General features: G+C 45.8%; 1 long non-coding RNA gene across 1 annotated transcript; it reads right to left on the bottom strand.

Annotated features, from left to right (window-relative positions):
- Positions 1–15,973: 15,973 nt before the first annotated feature.
- Positions 15,974–19,501, bottom strand: LOC149345748 (uncharacterized). The gene is made up of 2 exons (XR_016292029.1): positions 18,873–19,501; positions 15,974–16,144 (listed from the first exon to the last, which is right to left on the bottom strand). It is a non-coding gene; the product is annotated as an uncharacterized LOC149345748 (long non-coding RNA).
- Positions 19,502–22,143: the final 2,642 nt, after the last annotated feature.

The raw sequence follows: 22,143 nt of genomic DNA, 5'->3' as shown, positions 1-22,143 counted from the left end.
CTTTTTGGACAATATCGCTGACAAAGATGTTGAAAACTAAGGGCGCTAGAATACTCCCTTGTGGCACGCCGGAAGTCAGCAATATGTGGTATGAGTTACTTTCAGAGATAGAAACTCGCTGCTGACTATTCAAAAGAAAAGCGAGGCGGAAAAGTGAGGCGGAACCAACTCCTCGGACAGCGTAACTCATTAGTTTGTTTAGTAATATTTCATGGTTTAGGCGATCAAATGCTTTGCTATAGTGAATGATAATTGCGAGTGTGTGTTTGCCTTAATCAATATTCGAAATTCTGAATTCCTTCTGAGTTAATAATGCTGTTTTCTTTGAGCTGCCATTGCAAAAGCTATGCTGACCACCTGAAAGCATGTTATGTTTAACTAAAAATGCTGTTCATGAGCAAAAGAATATTCTTCTCTAAATCCTTATAAAATACAGGAAGCACTGAGGCTCGTCAATAGCTATTAACATCATTTTTTTTTTTGCCACCCTTAAAAAGAACTGCAACTTTTGCGATTTTCATCCCGTACGGGAAGCAACCATATGCCAGCGCCAGATTGAATATGTTTGCTAGATACGGCGCAATGTTATCGATAGCATATTGGACCGCCATTATTCGAAAGCCGTCGATATCGCTGACATTGGTGTTTTTCAAACTTATAAACTTACGATACATTCCTGTTTTTTCAGTTGGGTCAATAAATAGCGTCTCGTTACATTGGTATTGAAGTGAAGCGCTAGTCGAGTTGTCGACTGCAGGGCTTCGCTACATTGACGAAGTGTTCTCGGAAAGACTCGGCTAGGCCAATTCCGGGCAATTTTCTACCCCCTATAGCCAATTCAGAAGGGATTCCTCGGGTCGTTTGTCTATTAAGGGCTTCGTTGAATATTTTCTAAACTTTGTCCGGACGCTGATTTCTTGCTGTATTGAAAAGGTTGTTGCTCTTCGCAATTCCGCATTTTGTTTTTTCCGATAGTTCTTAAATATTTCAAGTTTAGCTGGGTCATTTGACTTGAGGAAGGCTAGAAAAAAAAGATTTTTTCAAGTTATCATTTGTTCCATGCCGCCCCCAGAGACGGGGCCAGAGAAAACAACTCCAAACGAAAGCGCGAAAAAATAGAAAGGATCCTCCGCGGTCGAGTGTCTGAGGGCGTCGTAGAGGTTTTTGTGGATTGCAGGCCCGTGCGCCTCTCACACACAGCTTGCAAAGGCTGTCCTATTGCTGTTTCTCAGTTCACTATCGACGGTCGCTGTCTTCGTAGGCCCTTTATGTCTTTATGCACTTATGCATTGGTAAGCATGTATGGACCGTTCGCAGCCCAGCTTACAAAAATGTCGGCCACTTTGGGCGGTCCAAAAATACGCAGAGCTGTAGTCCACTTTGTTTTGCCATTAGGACTATGCCCCGCATGCCTAACGATTAGCGAATACTTGTCTTGCGACGTTCATATTTCTTCGGTAGTGTTCCAGAGGTGTGACCTTAGGACAGGATCTCTTCCTGAGCATGTAACTTTCAATGATACTCAGTCGAGGTCCATAACCTTTTAGAGGGACAAAATACATTTCCCGAACCACGACTCCGGAATGTCACGCAGTCCCCAATGCACTTCAGCAAAGCTGACTCTCTGCCCTCTACTACCGTGTGGGTCGCCTCAACTTGGGGCAATATGCAGAGACAAGATGCGCGTGTTCTGTATCAGCGACCGCTGGGAGAAAATGAAAACATAAGCACGCGTACACCCGGCGTAAATAAAGTAATTGGCATGCAGTTATATTCCGCGACGCGTTTAGGTGAACATACAGTTGAGACATTAGAGATAATAAACCAGGTGATCTACTCCACTGGTTTCATTTGCCGAAACCTGAATGCCAGGATACACAGGTGCGAAACGTTGCACGCGTAATACACGCATATAGTGAAATCTAAACACAATCTTCAAAGAAAGAAAGGTCCCCTGAACAAACGCACATCGTGAAAACAGAGAGTGACAAGACCAATCAAAGAGATCGTCGAGTGATAATGAAATATCGCACTACATGTGTTCACAAAAATCAGAACCAGAGAAGAAAATAAAACGTAAAAACACAAATACATCTGGCGCTACACTTACCAGGGACAGGCAGAACTGAACATATTTTTTACACGTGCCAGTCGTGTCACCATTTGTCTCAGCATTTCAATCAAACGGTTCTTGCTGCTATACGAGCCCATCAAAAGCAAGCATAAGCACAGCGCAGCGCGAAGTCCTCTCTAACGGTTACCTCCCATGCGATATCATCGATGCCTTGTGATAAAATGAGGCGTTCCTTCTACAGGGAGCCACAGTACTGTTAACCCGCGAGTGTCCGCTGGACGTTATTGGGGATTATTTTCGCGTTACCTCTGTTAGGAATATCGAGGTATCTACTGATCATAAGAAATAGTTCATATTCGCTGGTTCAGATTGACGCAGCTACAGCAGCCTCTGCTTGGGACGCATACCACTTAGAACCACGAAAAATCAGCGGCGACAGTTGATCAGTAACCATAAAAAAAGTCAGGGGGCACATTGACTGTCTAAAGTGGGTAGAGGCGGAAGCGTTTTCCGCACCACCTCCGCTGTTTCTGTGCCACTGGTGGCGTCACATATAATTGAGTACTAATTACTAAGTGATGACAAATCACTAATTATTTGATAATCGCTGATTAATGCCTGAATACTAATTAACTTCTAATTAATGCCGCTTAAGCTTCGCCTTTAGGAGTGGAACGCGACAGCGCGTTGTAGCGCTGCCAGGGAGTCCACGGAACGCCAGCACCCGTTCGGCGCGATGCCTTGCCCTTTGAACGCAACGCTTTTTGAGGAAAGGAAATGGCGCAGTAATTATATGTCATCTCGGTGGACACCTGAACCGCACCGTAGAGGAAGGTTTGGTTTGGTTTGGTTTATGGGGTTTAACGTCCCAAAGCGACTAAGGCTATGAGAGACGCCGTAGTGGAGGGCTCCGGAAATTTCGACTACCTGGGGTTCTTTAACGTGCACTGACATCGCACAGTACACGGGCCTCGAATTTCTCCTCCAAAGAAATTCAGCCGCCGCGCCCGGGATCGAACCCGCGTCTTTAGGGCCAGCAGCCGAGCACCATAGCCACTGAGCCACCGCGGCGGCCACCGTAGAGGAAGGAAGGAAGTGGTAGAGGAAGGGAGGAAGCAGAGTGGTTTGTTGGGCGAGTTGGTTTGCCATTTTGAAATATACCTGCGCTTAAAAGACACGGACTGAAAGATAGAGACACACACACATAGCGCTGGACTTACAACTGAATCTTTATTCGGGAAACACTGCTCTTTATGCACACCAGCAGCTGATAAAAATGGAAGATGGTAACACCCGGATGATAAAAAATCGACAAACTGTCTCGTCACATGTCCAGTCCTACCTTCCCTTTTGCAAAAATGCCCTTTCCTTTGATAGTAGTGAAAGGGACGTGCTACTCACGCATGCATCCCCACTGTCCGCTATGCTCATGGCTTCAATTATTTCACGCGCCGTTTGGTCACGGTTCCTGCTTACTATCTTCGTCTCGTTATAGGAAGGTACACATTTACACTCTTGACAATGAACCACCAAATTCCCATCGCTTTTCCGTTCCATGTTCTTCCGATGTTCCCGGAGCCGCTCATTCAAACATCGCCCCGTTTGGCCTACATATGCTTTGCCACATGTAAGCGGCAACCTGTATACCACTCCTTCTGCGCATGCGACCATGGGGACTTGGTGTTTCTTTTTACACCCCTTAGTTTTTCTTTCTGGGTACGTTACTATATTGCATAAGTTTTCCAATTTGTCCGGGGCTGAAAAAACGACCCTAGTTTTTACCTTCGAACCAATTCTTTTAAGATTATGGGACACCCCATGAATGTACGGAATCACCACCGTTTTCTCCTTTTGTTTTTCTCCCTCCTTGCTAGGCACCGTACCCTTTTTGCCAAATTTCTTGAGCATGCTTTTTGCCACCGACACTAAAACCTGATCCGGATAGCCTGCTTCCCTTAGCCTCACCACCTGCTGCTCAAAACTTTCTTTGACTAATTCCGGGCAAGATTTCTTCAACGCATTTTGAAAACATAACCTCACGATTGCCCTCTTCACTAATTTTGAATGTGCAGAGCTGAACGGAAGCAAACCTTTGTTACCTCTAGGCTGGTACATCCAAAATGTCCCATCAGACGCCAGTGACAGCTTGATATCGAGGAAGCGTATCGTGCCTTCGTTCATTTCTTCATATGTGATTATTAGTGGGTTAAGGGTTTTACTAAAAACAGCAAGTAGCTCTTGCACAGCAGAGTCATAAATACCGTCAAGGTGATTAAAGACCACTAAAAAGTCATCCACAAACCGGAACACTTTAACGCCAACAACTTTGTTTTGATCTCGCAACAGGATAGCCAACTTTCTGTCACACTGGGCAAGGAAAATGTTACTTAGAACTGGCGCGATACACGACCCGATGCAAACACCTTTTGTGGCAACAAGTTCTGCCTCATCTTCGTGCCTGCGTTCCTGCAAAATCAGTGACAGAAGTGAAAGCAGTTCACACCCTAGACGACGTTCGCCTGCCTCAGGATGTGCAGCGGGTGCTCTCACTTGGCCCCAAGTTCGCCGTGGAACCACGGAAGACCGCGCCTGAGCTGCTGTCCCTCGTGCGCCAAGTTGCAAGGTTCGCTCCAACATCCGAGAGTGAACGATGCATATCGGAGGGAGTGGACGTTCTTTCAAGATGTAAGCCTGCGAAAACCAGTCTTCCAATAGGGCGGGTTATTTCAGTGCTGCGGGATGACTCTTTATGTTTACTTACTGCGGACAAGGACGGTGGTTTCGTTGTTTTAACGAAAGAGATGTTTGGTAAAAAAGCTTTGTAGGCTGTGAATTCAGTTTTTGAGAAACTTCCCCGTAATTCCTTACGCAGCGTGAAAGCAAAGGGGAAGAAACTATGTGAAAAACTGGAATTAACTAGACTCGTTTCAAGTATAGACAAGAGTGAATGCAATAGTCTGAAATTTATGTTTACGGCTAAGACCCACAAGCCTGGTTGTCCCCTAAGGGTTATCGTATCTGAGTCGGGAACATGGCAAAAGTCAATTGCTGAATTTCTTAAAGGCAAGCTCAACCTACTGAGTATCGATGATCCGTTTTTGGTGAAGGATTCCCAACAGATTATAACTTTTCTGGACAATCACAAAGACCGTCGGTTCATGGCGTGCTCGTTTGATATAAAGGATCTATATTATTCCTTGCCACATCAGGAGTTGCTTCAATGCGTGGCTGATTGCATTGATCAGTTTGGAAGTGTAGCATTCCAAAATGAAACGGGAATGTGCGTGAGCAATTTTCTGGAAATGTTGTCCTTCTATTTGGCTGCCACGTGCGTCACTTGGAATGATGCGGTTTATCGGCAGAAGAAAGGTGTTTGCATCGGGTCGTGTATCGCGCCAGTTCTAAGTAACATTTTCCTTGCCCAGTGTGACAGAAAGTTGGCTATCCTGTTGCGAGATCAAAACAAAGTTGTTGGCGTTAAAGTGTTCCGTTTTGGGATGACTTTTTAGTGGTCTTTAATCACCTTGACGGTATTTATGACTCTGCTGTGCAAGAGCTACTTGCTGTTTTTAGTAAAACCCTTAACCCACTAATAATCACATATGAAGAAATGAACGAAGGCACGATACGCTTCCTCGATATCAAGCTGTCACTGGCGTCTGATGGGACATTTTGGATGTACCAGCCTAGAGGTAACAAAGGTTTGCTTCCGTTCAGCTCTGCACATTCAAAATTAGTGAAGAGGGCAATCGTGAGGTTATGTTTTCAAAATGCGTTGAAGAAATCTTGCCCGGAATTAGTCAAAGAAAGTTTTGAGCAGCAGGTGGTGAGGCTAAGGGAAGCAGGCTATCCGGATCAGGTTTTAGTGTCGGTGGCAAAAAGCATGCTCAAGAAATTTGGCAAAAAGGGTACGGTGCCTAGCAAGGAGGGAGAATAACAAAAGGAGAAAACGGTGGTGATTCCGTACATTCATGGGGTGTCCCATAATCTTAAAAGAATTGGTTCGAAGGTAAAAACTAGGGTCGTTTTTTCAGCCCCGGACAAATTGGAAAACTTATGCAATATAGTAACGTACCCAGAAAGAAAAACTAAGGGGTGTAAAAAGAAACACCAAGTCCCCATGGTCGCATGCGCAGAAGGAGTGGTATACAGGTTGCCGCTTACATGTGGCAAAGCATATGTAGGCCAAACGGGGCGATGTTTGAATGAGCGGCTCCGGGAACATCGGAAGAACATGGAACGGAAAAGCGATGGGAATTTGGTGGTTCATTGTCAAGAGTGTAAATGTGTACCTTCCTATAACGAGACGAAGATAGTAAGCAGGAACCGTGACCAAACGGCGCGTGAAATAATTGAAGCCATGAGCATAGCGGACAGTGGGGATGCATGCGTGAGTAGCACGTCCCTTTCACTACTATCAAAGGAAAGGGCATTTTTGCAAAAGGGAAGGTAGGACTGGACATGTGACGAGACAGTTTGTCGATTTTTTATCATCCGGGTGTTACCATCTTCCATTTTTATCAGCTGCTGGTGTGCATAAAGAGCAGTGTTTCCCGAATAAAGATTCAGTTGTAAGTCCAGCGCTATGTGTGTGTGTCTCTATCTTTCAGTCCGTGTCTTTTAAGCGCAGGTATATTTCAAGAAGGGAGGAAGTGGGAGTGAAAGAAGATAAAGAGGAGCCGTAATGAAGAAAATGAAAATTGTATTTGAGGAAAGGAAATTACGCAGTAACTGTCTCACAAAATTCAGGGGGGCACTTTTTTGACCTAAAGTGTGGTCACTGATGTGTGGTTAAGATGTTAAGCTTCGCCCCTAAGAGTGGAACGCGACAGCGTCTTGCAACGCTGCCTAGGAGTCCATAGAACGCCATCGCCCATTCGATTCTACGCGTCGCTCGTCGGTAAATTGGTTTTTAAGGAAAGGAAATGTATCTGTCTCTCATTTGTTGGTGGACACCTAAACCTCGCCGGAAGGGCATGGAGGAGGATGAGAGTGAGTGAAGACACCGTATTCACTAGACGCGCCTTTGTTCATTCCAAACCATCGAGCTGGCATGGCGGAGTGGATAGCATGCTCGTCTCTCACGTCGAAGACCGGGGTTCTATTCCTGAGCTCGACCAATTTCTTAATCGGTTTTATTTATTGATATGGCCTGACTAGTAAAGCAAACTAGGCTAATTTGGTAATTAGGCAATTAACTAAGCTCAGTCCCACTTACTTGGAGCATCACTATACGATCCCTTCAATTGGTTGCATGGTTACTAGCCAAAGTACAATTGGCCCCGTTTGAAAGTCGCGCACTGTGACGTCACGACCGTTTCGACCAATTGAAAAGCGTGACATTTTCTGTCGACAACTGCTGCTTACAACGATGAGACATTAAAGGCTTCCGCCTTAATATAAATTGTAGCACTGTCAGCAGGTTGGAGACCAGGTGGCAGGTGACAGTTGCATAGGTTCTAGGAATAACAGAAGAGAGTTATCAGTAGAATTTGCAGATAGAAATAATTTACGGATCATGAATAACTTCTTCCGCAAACGAGAAAACATGAAGTGGACGTGGAAGAGCCCCAATGGTGAGACTAAAAATGAAATAGACTTCATACTGTGCGCTCACCCTGGCATCGTAGAGGATGTGGAGGTCCTCGGAGAGGTCCGTTGTAGCGACCACTGAATGGTAAGGTCTCATATTAGCTTAGATTTGAAGAGGGAACGGAGGAAACTAGTGAAGCAGAAGGCTGAGTTTGCGTTAAGAGGGAAAAAGGAGGAATTCAGGATTTCGGTTCAGAAAAGATTTTCCGCTTTAATTGAAGAATCCGACGGTAATGTTGAAACAATGAGCGATAATCTGATCGCTATCATGACGGAGTGCGCGGCAGAAGTAGGCAGTAGGATGGTTCGACAGGATGCTGGCAAGCTATCTCAGGAGACTAAAGATTTGATTAAGAAACGCCAAAGCATGAGGACGTCTAACTCCACAGACAGAATAGAACTAGCAGAGCTATCGAAGTTAATAAGCGCAAGGTAGCCGACATACGGCATTTTAACACAGAGAAAATCTAGCGCGCTCTCAAGAACAGAGGTGGACTAGAAGTAGAGAAGAGATAACTAGGCATAGTCATAAACCATATGTAGGTGTTAAAAGCCAAAGAGGGCAATGTCATTAGCAATATGGATAAAATATTTAAAGTAGCTGAAGAGTTCTACGCAAATCTATACAGTAACAAATTTAACCACAGCGTTAATGACAGAGGCAGTAGGCACGGCAATGGGACATCCCGCCAATAACGAAGCAGCAAGTAACCAAAGCCTTAGGAACAATGCAAAGGCAGAAAGCAGTTGGTGACGATTAGGTAAAATCTGATTTTTCAAGGACGGAGGAGAGATTGTGCTAGAAAAACTAGCCATCCTGCAAATGCAATGCCTTGTGACCTCGAGCATACCGGGAGCTTGGAAGAATGCTAACATTATATTAATTCATAAGAAAGGAGACGTCAAGGACGAAGAATTACCGACCGATCAGCTTACTGTCCGTTGCCTACAAGGTATTGAGTAAGGTAATCCCTAATAGCATCAGGACAGTCAGCCAAATGATCAGGCAGGCTTTCGTAAAGGATACTCGACAATAGACCACATTCACACCATCAATCAGGTGATAGAAAAATGCGCAGAATCTAAGCAACCCCTATATATATATCCTTCACTGATTACCAGAAAGCGTTTAACTCAGTGGAAACCTCAGCTCTCATGCAGGCATCGCGGAATCAGGGTGTAGAAGAGTGTTATGAGAAAATATTGGAAGATATTTATAACGATTGCACAGCTACCGTAGTCCTTCATAAAGTCAGCAATAAAATTCCAATAAGGAAAGGTGCCAGGCAGGCAGACACAATCTCGCCGATGCTATTCACCGCCTGTTTAAAGGAGGTATTCCAGGGCCTGCAATGGGTACATTTGCGGATAAGAATGAATGGAGAATACCTAACTAATTACCGATTCGCTGATGACATTGCCTTGGTAAGTAATTCTGGACATGAACCTCAAAGCATGATCAGTGAGTTAGAAAGGCAGAGCAGAACGGTGGGGCTAAAAACTAACATGCAGAAAACCAAAGTAATGTTCAACATTCTAGCAAGGGAACAGCTGTTCGCAATTGGTACCGAGGTACTAGAAGTAGTAAGAGAATATGCCTACTTAGGACAGGTAGTGACCGCTGATCCGGATCATCAGAGGGAAATAACTAGAAGAATAAGCATTGGCCGGAGCGCATATGGCAGGTTTTCTCTATGATGAATGGTAGTTTACCAATATCCCTCAAGGGAAAGGTATGCAGCAGCTGTATCTTACCGGTACTCACCTATGGGGTAGAAACGTGGAGGCTCACGAAGGACTATGGAAAGGAAAAATTTTGGTGTAACTTTAAGAGATCAGGAGCGGGCGGTGTGGGTGAGGGAACAAACGCGGGTTAGTGACATGGTAGTCGAAATCAAGAGGAAGAAATGGGCTTGGGCAGGACATGTAATGCGAAAGCAAGATAACCGCTGGTCCTTAAGGGTAACGCAGTCGACTCCAAGAGAAGGCAAACGCAGCAGGGGGTGGCAGAAATTTACGTGGGCGGATGAGAATGAGTAGTTTGCGGGGATATACGGTGTCCGCAACTGGCAAAGGACATGGTTAATTGGAAAGACATGGGAGGGGCCTTTCCCTGCAGTGGGCTTGGTCAGACTAATTATTATTATGGTGTGTTGTTTTTTTTTAACTCCTGCAGGATTGCAAGCGCCTCTTTTCTCCTAACCACCTCTCAGACAAAACCTTAAGCGCTGCCAAGCAGAAACGTTACTCCGTCTTTCCTCCACTAATTTTCTTGCGTAAGCTCTCATTAAACCCTGCACTTTCTCCGACGCTATCGATACTGCGTCTTAATTCCTCACAGGGTCTATATCTAATTCCGTCAGCCAGCCTCTGCCTCTCTCAAGTACGATTGGATGCCTCTACCATGGCAATTCGTCGCGCTCGAGTCTTTTGTCCCTGATACCGCAATGTCCGGGTACCAACATGCTCGGCTGTCCCTGAGAATTAGCACACACAAGAGCTCGCCTGGGACCAATCGAAACTGGTTACCTCGGGGTTGAAGGTAATGGTTGGGCTCATAATGCGGGGCAGCTTTGGAGCTTGCATTTATCCAACGTGGAGTACCTACTCTAGCGCCGTGAACACTGCAGAATAGACACCCCTCCCCCTCTCCCCCCTACCACAGGTAGAGGGTCCGTAGAACTTCTCAAAAGTTTGAAGAATGTTGGTGGAGTTATTTGCCTGTCCGCTTTATGGCAATGGGAAGGTACCTGTCCATAGCGGCTGATATATGACTGCTTCCAGCCAAGAGAGAGTGCGAAGAGGAGGAGCGAGGAAGGGGGGGGGGGTCTATACGGCAGTGTTCACGGCACAAGCGTAAGTACCCCACGCTGGTATTGCTTCCTGGGAGCCTCCCTCAACCAGAAATCCGGCACCTTACAAGATCCTTGTCGGAACATTGCCTGTCCCTGCCCTTGCACGGTCACCAAGATTCTCCTGGTCCGCTGTGCGTGGGAGGCGCCGGCCAGCGCGGAGCTTTCGACGTAAGAGCTCCACGTTCGAACGCAAAAATCCATCGAACTGTAATATACTCTGACTAACCCTATCTCTAACCCCAACTGGTGGTCTAGCCCGCGATGATACAACACTTTCTTTTCCTTGCTGCCATCGCGCCTCAACCTACTTTCACAACTCCTGCGACGCATCTCACTCGAAGCGCTTAGCTTGATCTGCATCATCAGTTCCGACAACAGTCCCAGATGCACAATACCCTCAAATTATCACTTCAAGAATTTGGTATATCATAAAACTGGCCGCCCCATCCTCCGATTTCATTTCTTTGTTAATCTGAGAACACCTCGATGACCTTAATTGTATTCATTTCTACCTCTCAGTATGCTGAAACACAAAGCGGAGCACGATTCATAACACACGGCTGGGATAGCACGGTTTCCAAACTACGCGGCTACGTTGTGCGTTATTCGTAGTCGTGTACGGATTGCACGCTCATGAAGTGACGATTGATATTTAGGCAGGTCGACCCAACGTTACTAGACTAGCTTCAGTTGTCAAACTCCGCGGCGCTGCGCGGAACCGCCACCGGCCCGCGCCTTCGTGGCGCTGCAGTCGCACCCAGCTTCACTTCTTAACCTACCGGTTAGGAGAACGGGCTGGACGAAGTACGCGGTGCAGCGTTGGCGTGTTTTGCGGGTGCTCGTTCTCGGCGGATTTCAGCAAGCATGCCATCTACGGAGATTTAGTCTTCGCCGCATGTGTTAACATCAGCAAACGATGCCGACGTGCTGCGTTCCGGGCTGGGCTACCGGAACGATGTTAACAGTTCGGAGCGCCATTTTTTCTGTGCCCCAAGCAATGAGACGCTTCGCTCGGCGTGGAACAGAGCGATTCCTCGTGCCGACCGGGAACTCTCTGCAAAATCCAAGGTGTGTGATTTGCACTTCCATGAGCAGGGTATCTTGAATAGTTATGTGCACGTTATAAACGGACAGACAGTTCAGGTGCCACGAGGCAAGTGGACGCTTGCCGAGGGTGCGGTGCCGAAATTGTTCCCGAACCTTCCTTCGTACCTTTCGAAGCCGCCGAAAAAAAAAACGACAACAAAGGGAGCAAAACACTGCACAAGCAGGTCTCACGAGGTCGCCTTCAAGTGGCGGTCAATGTGAAGACGCAGAAGAAATGCAAATCGTTTGTAGCTCAGGTTCCGGTCTGGAAGCTTTGAAGGAAGTCACTTTAAGTGATATGGAAGGCGTTCGGTTACCGTCGTTGTGGCGGATGCTGAGTCTTGAGGACGCCAATGGCAAATATGTCGTGTTTTTCATTCTGAAAACACAACAAAGGCTCCCGCAAATTGAAAAATGCGTTGCAGTGGGGACTGACAACAATGCCACGGCAAGTGCTCTCGGCCGTGTGGTCGTGGCATTCAAGAGCGTCAACATCCGCACATTGGATGGCCTGGCGGCTCTAATAGAGAGAGTTGACGAGCTCAATGTCTGTCCGGGGCTAAGAGCACTGAAAGTTACAAGCTTTCCACGCAGGTGCAAGGTACTTTCTTCTGAAGCGATGTGCAAGCCATGCCAAAAGAAAATGAAAGAGCTGGAAATGCAGATGCTTCAGAAGCAAAAAAAGGCGTCGCACAGACAGAAAAGGATAAAAAATCTTCAAAAAAAAGCACTAAGAGCCGCACCTGCAAGAGTTTCTTTCATAGCCGAGGTGGATAAACTAAAGAAGCAGCTAGCAGGCCAAGAATCTGCGGCGATTGAGGAGGCACTGACCTCACTACCACCAGTCCAGCAACTTGCATTTCGGACGTCACTGCAGCAGGTGAAAGCAAAGGGCCCTCGAGGTGTCCGATACACAAGGATGTGGGTAATGAACTGCCTCCTTCTTCGTATCGCAAGCCCAAAAGCTTACAACCTTCTGCGAAGCACGAAGGTGCTTCCCCTTCCAACGACCAGCCGCCTAAACCAAATTCTTTCTGGTGTACCTTGTGAGTATGGGTACAACGAGGTTGCGCTTGAGTCCATCAAGGCCTTTTTCAAAGATGTACGTCCTGTGGAGCGGTGCGGCACTCTTGTATTGGACGAGATCAAATTACGGGAGTCGGTCGATTTCAACAAATCAACGTTGAAGTTTGATGGATTCGTCAACTATGGAGGCCATTCAGGGGAGCAAATTGCTGCTGACCATGCCCTAGTGATCATGTTCATACCCCTTTTTCATCGGTGGGTGCAGCCAGTAGCCAGCTTTGTTACCAGAGGTGCTGCTCCAGGCTTTGAACTGGCCAAAATAGTTATGGAGTCCGCGCTCAAACTTGAAGGCTATGGTGCTACCATCATAGCTGTCGTGAGCGATGGCGCAGGAAATAACAGGTCGATGTGGTCTCACGTCGGTATATCAGGCAAGCTGTGTCAACCAATCAACAAGATCCCGCACCGGACACTTGAAGAGGGACGTTCTCTTCACTTCTTGTGCGACGTGCCACATATTGTCAAGTGCGTGAGAAACCATCTTTTGACCCACAAGTTTGGAAAGGTAATGCCCGTCTAACTTTTCAGAAATTTCTCGTACATGTGAACGTTGCGATGTTTCACTAACCTGAATGCTTGCTTTTTTTTTTGCATTTTGTAGGCTGGTTCTGACTTGGTGAATTTCGAGCACTAAAGGAAACTTCACGACATTGAAGAGAAAGAACAGCTAAAGGTCGTTCCAAGGTTGACGGCATCTCATGCGAATCCGAAGAAGCTCGAGAAGATGAACGTCCGGCTTGCAACACAGGTATGACAAGTGTGCCTTCTGCCTTGTATCATCTTTTTGCAGTTGCTATCTTGGCACGGTAGCAGCAAAGCCTTTGCCTTGAAATGTACTGTCCACTCTGATCACGAGTTTTAACTGAAACATATAGGTGATAATGAACATTGCTCTCAGCTATTCAGCAGGAGCGTCGCTGTGGGCCTGAAGTTCTACCGGGAGCAACAGAAACCTGGCTTTGAGGGTACAGAAGGCACGGAGAGCTTCACAAGGCGGATGAATGACCACTTTGATGCATTAAATGCCAAGTGCCCAGCCGAAGGCATACGCAAGAATTCTCCACAACTCAAGGTACAAAAAGTGTTTTTACGTGCTTAGGGTGTCTACTAGTTCAAAACGACATGCTACATGCCATTTCACTTTGAAATTCAGGTGATCATCGACTTCCTCGACATGCTGAACTCAACAGAAAAGGAGAGTGTTAAGAATAACACAAAGCTGTTTGCCTCTCAAATGACGACCGAAACTCTTCGAGTGACGCTAATGTCAGTCCTCGACATCGTAACTTGGCTACATGACAAGGGCGTCAGATATGCGTTGACTGCGAAGCTCAACCAGGAACCCGTTAGAGGTAACCCTTATCGTGTTTCTTTGTTTTGAAATTACCATGTTTTGGCGACTGTGTCCAAAGCCTGACCTCTTCTTTTTTGTAGCGCTTCTTTGGCGTGGTGAGAAGCTTCGGTGGTGATGAAGACCACCCTACAATCACACACTTTGGGCAAATTTTCAGGCTCCTGAGCCTTTACACACCATTAAAAATGGCACTGAAAGGCAACTGCTCCGGAGATGCTGATCCGGTTCTTGTGACTGTGGAGGAGACCCTTAGCAAAAAGAAGTTGGAGGCTTTCTCCCGAAAAGAAGATCGTCAGCGGAAGCTCGCCGCAATTATTAGCCAGATTGACCTGCAGGAGGAGGCAGACGCTCATTCCCTCCAACAGAGCGACAGCCGCCCTTTTGCATCTACAGCTGTTCTCCACTATCTTGGCGGCTACGTTGCTAAGAAGTCTGCGAAGATGACGGACTGCAGTGACTGCCATGCTACCTTGGTAGCCGCATCAGATGTTCCACCGGCAGCCATTCTCACCGAACTTAGGTCATTTGTGCCTGGCGCTCTGAAGAACCCCTCTGGGGCCCTAACTTGTATGTTGTCAGGAATTGAATGTATTATAGAGCGGCAAACAAAGTCTAACAAGGTGTTTGGTGACTTGTCCTGGACCATCCTAGGAGAGCTGTCAGAGAATACGCTCAGTCGTGTTGGGTGCCCAATGCACTTTCAGGAACTCAGTGCACGCATCATTCAGTTTTATTTAGCCACGCGCATGCATTTTTATGCTAGGTTCCTGGAGCAGCGGCGGGGATCCAGCCTTGAAGTAAAGGCAGCGAGGAAACGTGCCAAGCTGCTTTAGGAGTAAATGGCCCACGTGGGCTCAAATCATTTGGCCTAGATTATTTCAGTTATGATAAGGTTTATCTTAGTTATATACGTGGGCCGTACGGTTGGTTTTTACTTCATTTTCTTTAATAAAATGCTCGTTGATTCACAACAAAGTTGTGCTGTTATTTTTGTGGGTCGCACATTTTTTCTTACAATGTGGTCTATGACTGCTCCAGATCAAAGTGATTAGGCCACAGCACAAGACCCAGAAATCACGCCGCGACTTCTGAGCTCTGCAATTGGCCCTGAATTGGTATCGGCATAAACAAGCGAACGTGTGCTGGGAACACATTTGCTTCTGCCGCACGGGAACGCGAGACCAGCCCGTAAAGCATGAAGGATGGACCGACTAAGAGAGCTTCAGCTCTGTCAGAGAATACGCTCAGTCGTGTCAGGTTATGCCTGCACTTTCAGGACCCCGGTGCACGCGTCATTCAATTTGATTTAGCGACACGCGTGCATTTTTTGCTAGGTACCTGGAACAGCCCTTATAAAAATTTCTATAGACAGTCCATAGACTGTCTATAGACTTTAGTCTATGAAGTCTATAGACTGTCTATAGACAAATCCTTTAGACTGGTCTATAGACAGTCTATAGATTTATGGCCATACACTTTTAGTAGACTTTTGTGTATAGACAGTCTATAGACAAATGTCTACTGAAAGTCTATAGGTCTATAGGAAGTCTATAGACACAGGTCTATAGACAGTCTATAGACGATCTATAGACTTATGGTCAAACATTTCCTATAGAGCTGTCTATAGACCGTCTATAGACACTTGTCTATAGACGGACTATAGACGACTTATAGACTTATGGCCATCGACTTCCTGTAGATTACTGTCTATAGACAGTCTACAGACAAAAGTCTACTGGTCCAGTAGACATATGTTTATAGACTTTCTATAGACATTCCATAGGTGTGTGGCCTGGCAGTACTATAGACAGTCTATAGACCTCTGTCTACTAAACTATTAGTAGACCATTATCTATAGACTGCCTATAGACTGTCCACAATCATTGAAAAAGGTCACCAGACAGAGTTCACACATGAAACAATCAATATACTTACAAATTTAGTTTATTTCCAAGCTATCCAGGCTGGGAATATGCAATACATGCACCATAAGAATGCACCACAGTAACATAAAAGTTGAAAGTAACAGTCCGGCTAGTTTCCTCAGAAGCATTCTTGTGGCCTGTTGTCTGCAGTAAATCATCTGGGCATGTTCACCTGTACAGCACAAAGGAAAAAAATAATATAAGAGAAACTGAAAAAAAAATTCCCATTCCATCTCTACACATGTGCTTTACAATGCAAGGCATATCCTGGCTATACCATTCTAGAAAGCCAATCTTGATCTTTTGGTTTGGTTTTATGGGGTTCAAAGACCCAAGGCGACACAGGCTACGAGACGCTAAAGTGAAAGGCTGGGGAATAATTTCGGTCACCTGTGCAGAGTACACAGGCCTTTAGCATTTTGCCTGTATTAAAATGCGACCGCCTAGGCCGGAATCGAACCTGCATCTTTCAGGTCGCCATACGAACATGATAGCCACTGAGCTATCACGCCGGCTTAATCATTTCAGTAAATACACGACAGATTATAAGTGTCGTCATAAAACATTGTAACAAAGACCCCTAATCCCTGGAGCATTCTGCTCTGAATCCAGTACTGATATTGATTTCTGTATGGCAATACTGTTACAGCCAATACTGATCTCTTTATGGCAATCCTTTTACACTTTTTGTAACAGAAGACTTCGAACAATTGTGCCACATATCTGCATTGACTCAAAAGGCGCTGTTAAGAATGCCACCTCTATAAAATACAGATTCAGTGCACCTTACAGAGGGATCAAAAAGGAGAATATTGCAGCATTTATTCTTATAACCGCTATAGAAGAAGCGCTTCAGAATACCCTGTGTGAAATAAGCGTGGTACACCCGGTCAAATTTTTAACTGGCTCGGGTGTTGCATCGCTAGATGCACCTTGTAAAAAAGGTGCCTTTCGGCTACACTGCTGGCATATTCATGCTGTAATTTAACGAGTGAAATGTCATTTCGTGGTTTCTTTTTGTTCATATAATGTTTGAGTGCAGTACTTGCGTGTTTATATCAACGTTATCAGAAACATTCGCCTGCCACTACGAACAGCTGAAACAAGCGGCATACGCAGCAATGGATCTTGTCCATATGGCCTCATCCTCTGGGTAAAGTACCACTCCTTTCATGGCGGACAAGTCGTTTACCCAGATTAGTGCAAATGCGCCACCATAACCATTGCTGCGTATTCCGCTTGTTTCGGCTCTTCGTAGCGGCAGACGATGAATATTTCTGATAACTTTGATCTAAACATGCAAGTACAAACATTATATTAACAAAACGAAACTATGAAATGCCATCTCACGCATCAAATTACAACATGAATATGCCAGCAGTGTAGCCAAAAGGCACCTTTTTACAGGTGCATTTAGCGATTCAACACCTAAGGCAGTTAAAGATTTGGACGAGTGTACGTAAGCCGATACTCAAACGGGCACAAGCGATACAAAACCAGCAGGCAGAAGCAACCAGTTCACCACAGATTTGCGCCTATAACTTGAAGCACAAAGACGGAACAGCATACTCGTACATCTGCACGCGCTCTTAGAAACAAGCGGGTTGCAGCGCTTCCATGCCGCGCTCATTATTCAGAAAACTAATACAGTACGCAGAGGCTGCAGCTGCGCCGTTTCAAAAGCAGTCGCGAGGTTTCGACAGCAAATTACTGTCACGATAAAATACCGCCTGAAATTCACTTAGTTTTTCCTTCAAGTGCAGCTCCAACAGCGCAGTAAAGAGGTGTGTTTCTTGCATGGAGGCAGCCTAACCCAACGTTGCTAGAAAAATCAGCGAAAGCATTGAACGTGCTCAAAGTAGGAAGTATTTCAATGAAACAATTAACGCCTTCAACAGGCGCAGCTATAATAACACGAGAGCTTGATTTAATTTTAGGCGCAAATAAGCGGCGAGTCACATCGGCGCTTTCGTAACGTAGCAGTCTGAAATCAGAAACACATACTTTGCCTCTAGCGCAAATGGTATTCTAGAAATCTGTGCACGCCTGAGCGGGATTCATGAACGAACCACTCGGAACGAAATGTAAGCCACCTCTTGTCGAGCCGACCTTTACCCAGCTTTCAAAATGAAGTGCCCGCAAGCCAGCGGCGGCGGCCAACGGCTCTGATGACAGACACGGACGAATCCATACGTGTGCAACGAAGGGGAGATGGGATGGAGCTCGTGGGTTCTTCGCGGTGTTTGAGCACAACGGCCATTCGCGCCGGCAACGAATTTTATTCACCCATCACACTATAAGCATTGCTCCAGCGCCGCTTGAATACAACTTTGACAAACGTCTCGCGCTGCAGTCTATAGCGTTACAAGACACCTTTGCTGAAACGTCGGCGTCCACGACGCGCACCGAGCGAGCGTCCATACGTAGCAAGCAATGCACACCTCAAAAAGAACAGCACTCCATGGTCCAGAGAGGCGATAATACAAAGATAAGAAAATAAATGTAATCCACCACTGAACGAGACTGTATGTAAGTACGTTTTCGGAGGTGCAAAGTAAATTGAGCTCACGCGGCGCTAACTAACACACAGTTCCATTTCGGCCGTCATTCACAGGCTAAACGACATTTCTGGCCGCGCATCTACCTTGAAACACGAAAAATCTAGTAGACAGCTCGCGAGGAGCGGCTTATCATCAACGGCATCGCACAGACTGCCTTTCCGCGCGTTAGTAAAGACAGCGGGACAGAGATAAGCGGCATTAGTCGAGAACCCGATGGCTTCCGCCTTAGAAACGAAGATAGGACGTTTGTAGCTGCGCCCATAATCTGTTCTGCACACACAGCTCTGCTTAGAGTGGTTTAGGAGACCAAATGAATAAAATATAAACGTGTAGACTTACCGTAAGCGGACGATGAAGCTGGATTTTGAAGAAAACGTAATCCGCGAAAAACACGCAACGCCATTGATGCAGCCACGCACAGGGTTGTTTGCAGCCGGAATGATTTTCCGCCGTCTCGCGGTAAAATGGGTAAAACGTGAAACAGAAACCCATTTCACGGTCGTATCTTTATCGCTCGCACTCTTGCCGTGTGCAGCTTGATCTGATATCCAAGACCACAGAAGGCAATTGGTTTATAAGCTTAAATTCTTCGCTTACCCTCTAAAAATCTTATTGTTTTCGTGAAAACAGAGCCGAAATCTAACTTCTTGTCGGTATACGCGCCGCATCTCCCACCGAATAGTATGTTGTACAATTCTCAAATAATAATTATAAGGTTGCATAGCATAACGTCTTTTTTGCGTGTGTTCGTGTTTAGAAAACTGATATGCGCCACATCACCGTGTCATCGGCTCCGAAGCAACAATTGCAAGGGTAGGAACGAAAAAATACTGGCTTTGTGATTGTTGCGTCGCAGCACTTATTCACGTGAATACAAACTGCAAAGGTAGAAATGGCAGATGTTAATCGCACAGAGGACCAGGCTCTTTGAGATTAATCTAAAGTGTTTCTAAGGCATGGGCGCTTACTTGAATTCTCACACCCGTATTTCCCCCTTTATTTTCAGGACGTTTTAAAGAGAAATGTAGAACCTTTGATGAAATGGTTCTGATTTCAGCGCGTTGGACAGTAACGATCGAAAAATGGAATGGAATTGTATAGAGCGATTCCTTTAAGGGACAGCGTATTCGTTCGATGTAGTACAGTTTGAGGGCGCCCTTACTTCAAGAACGGCTGCCTTTCCTCGGCTTACTTGTTAGCATTAATACGTAATTGTACTGACAATATACGTCACGGAATAACGAAAAGGAGCTTGTCAATGCTCCTGAAAACAATATACAGGAGGGTGTTGTAACGGCCTTACGCAATACTTTTTAATTTCCGTAATAGCGAAGGAGGTGGGGGATTCCCGACATAGTTGCAGTCACTAGATGCAGGTCCCCTCAACATGCAGTGCCAAAATGAATTGACATTCTTCTGGACTTAGTCGAAAGTCAGTGTATCGAACATTGTTAGATAAAATTACGATTGTTATAGACTGGTCTATAGGCAGTAGACTATCTATAGTGTACAGTCTATAGACGAAAGGAAATTGAGGTAGTTCTAGACTGTAGTCTATAGAGAGTCTATAGACCGTCTATAGACAAAAGGAAATTGAAGCAGCTATAGACCTTGGTCTATAGAGAGTCTATAGACCGTCTATAGACGAAAGGAAACTGAAGCAGTTATAGACTTTAGTCTATAGACAGTCTATAGACAAAAGGAAATTGAGGCAGCTATAGACCTTAGTCTATAGCGAGTCTATAGACCGTCTATAGACGAAAGGAAATTGAAGCAATTATAGACTTTAGTCTATAGACAGTCTATAGACAAAAGGAAATTGAGCCGGCTATAGACCTTAGTCTATAGCGAGTCTATAGACCGTCTATAGACGAAAAGAAATTGAAGCAATTATAGACTTTAGTCTATAGACAGTCTATAGACAAAAGGAAATTGAGGCGGCTATAGACCTTAGGCTATAGCGAGTCTATAGACCGTCTGTAGACGAAAGAAAATGGAGGTAGTTATAGACTTCAGTCTATAGCGAGTCTATAGACCGTCTATAGACAAAAGGAAATTGAGCCAGCTATAGACTTTAGTCTATAAAGTGTCTATAGACAGTCTACAGACAAAGGGAAATTGAGGCAGCTATAGACCTTAGTCTATAGAGAGTCTATAGACAGTCTATAGACGAAAGGAAAATGAGCCAGCTATAGACCTTAGTCTATACAGGGTCTATAGACAGTCTATAGACGAAAGGAAATTGAGGCGGCTATAGACCTTAGTCTATAGAGAGTCTATAGACCGTCTATAGACGAAAGGAAATTGAAGCAGCTATAGACATTAGTCCATAGATTTTCTATAGACTGTCTATAGACAAAAGAAAAAGTCTATAGGATGGCTATAGAGTCTATAAAAAGTATATAGAAAGTCTATAGACCATTCTTATAAGGGAGCGCCAGGGATCTAGTCTTCCAGTAAAAGCAACGAGGAAACATGACAAGCACCTGTATGTGGATACTGATTTTGCCTACTATCACAAATACCACAAGGAACAACGCGAGCGAGCGTGAAACGCACACAAGCTGCCCGTCTGCACGAACGCTAGGCTACGGCGGGGCGTCTGCTGTGGAGCTGGATGGAGCGGCGCCGCCTTCTGGCGGCGGGCAAGAGAGTGGAGACACCGGCAGTAAGGGCGCAGGCGGAGAGTTTGACAACTGAAGCTAGTCTAGTAACGTTGGGTCGACCTACGGCTGCTGTTCTACATGTAAAAGACGAACACAACGGCGACCAAGAACCGAGAATGTAGCAGCTGCTTGCGAAAAACGAAGCTGGATTCGTTGGAAGTTCAGCTCGAAACATGGCTGCGCGAGGTCTGTGACGTGCAGCGTGCAAAGCATCGCAATCAGCGGCAGCATTGCAGAGGTCAGTCTGCCAATAGTGTCATGTAAGTCTAGCCTTGAACAAGGAATTTACTACGATTACCGAGAATCAACTCGAAGCACAATGTTGCACTCGAAAAGCACGTCAAAGACACGAAAGTGACGAAGAACGCTGATAATTCAAGCATTTGGGAGATTAGACCCCCTTTATCCCGACTGGGACCACTTGCTGCTTGTTCAGCATCACACCGATGCAGCTTCTAGTAGCGACGCAGTGTTGTCTTGAACAATCTCTGGAGGAGTTGATCGTAAACTCTGGCGAGTCGATAGCTCTTACTCACGGGAGTCGAAGCAAAAGTGAGATTTAGTGGTTCATGTTACTCGAAGTACTGTCTAGCTGCCCTTTGGGCGTCGCAATACTACAGGCCGAACAAAAGGCACAAGAATCCAGGGCTCCGAGCGCATTTGAGGCACTCGCCGTGGAATCCAGAAGGTAGAGCAAAGCCACCATGTTTCCGCCCGAAGTCACGTCTCAACTTGGTGTACAATGTGTTATCGCATCAATTTCAACGAACCATCCAATTCAGCGTGCACGCATCCGTCTGCATTGACGCAGATCTTTATCTTTTTCTTGTCGAACGCCGTCTCAAGCTCTTGGAGTGTGTCTAGAGGGTTTGGTGCGACCGCTACAGCGAGTCGCGATGTCTATTCACTTCGGAAATAAACTGACAACGGCATAATGGCGAGGA

Source organism: Amblyomma mixtum, chromosome 4, assembly GCF_055824585.1.
Source record: "Amblyomma mixtum isolate Tamu chromosome 4, ASM5582458v1, whole genome shotgun sequence".
Lineage (NCBI taxonomy): Eukaryota > Metazoa > Arthropoda > Arachnida > Ixodida > Ixodidae > Amblyomma > Amblyomma mixtum.
The sequence above is the reverse complement of the archived record's forward strand: the minus strand, read 5'-3'. Positions and strand labels throughout refer to the sequence as shown.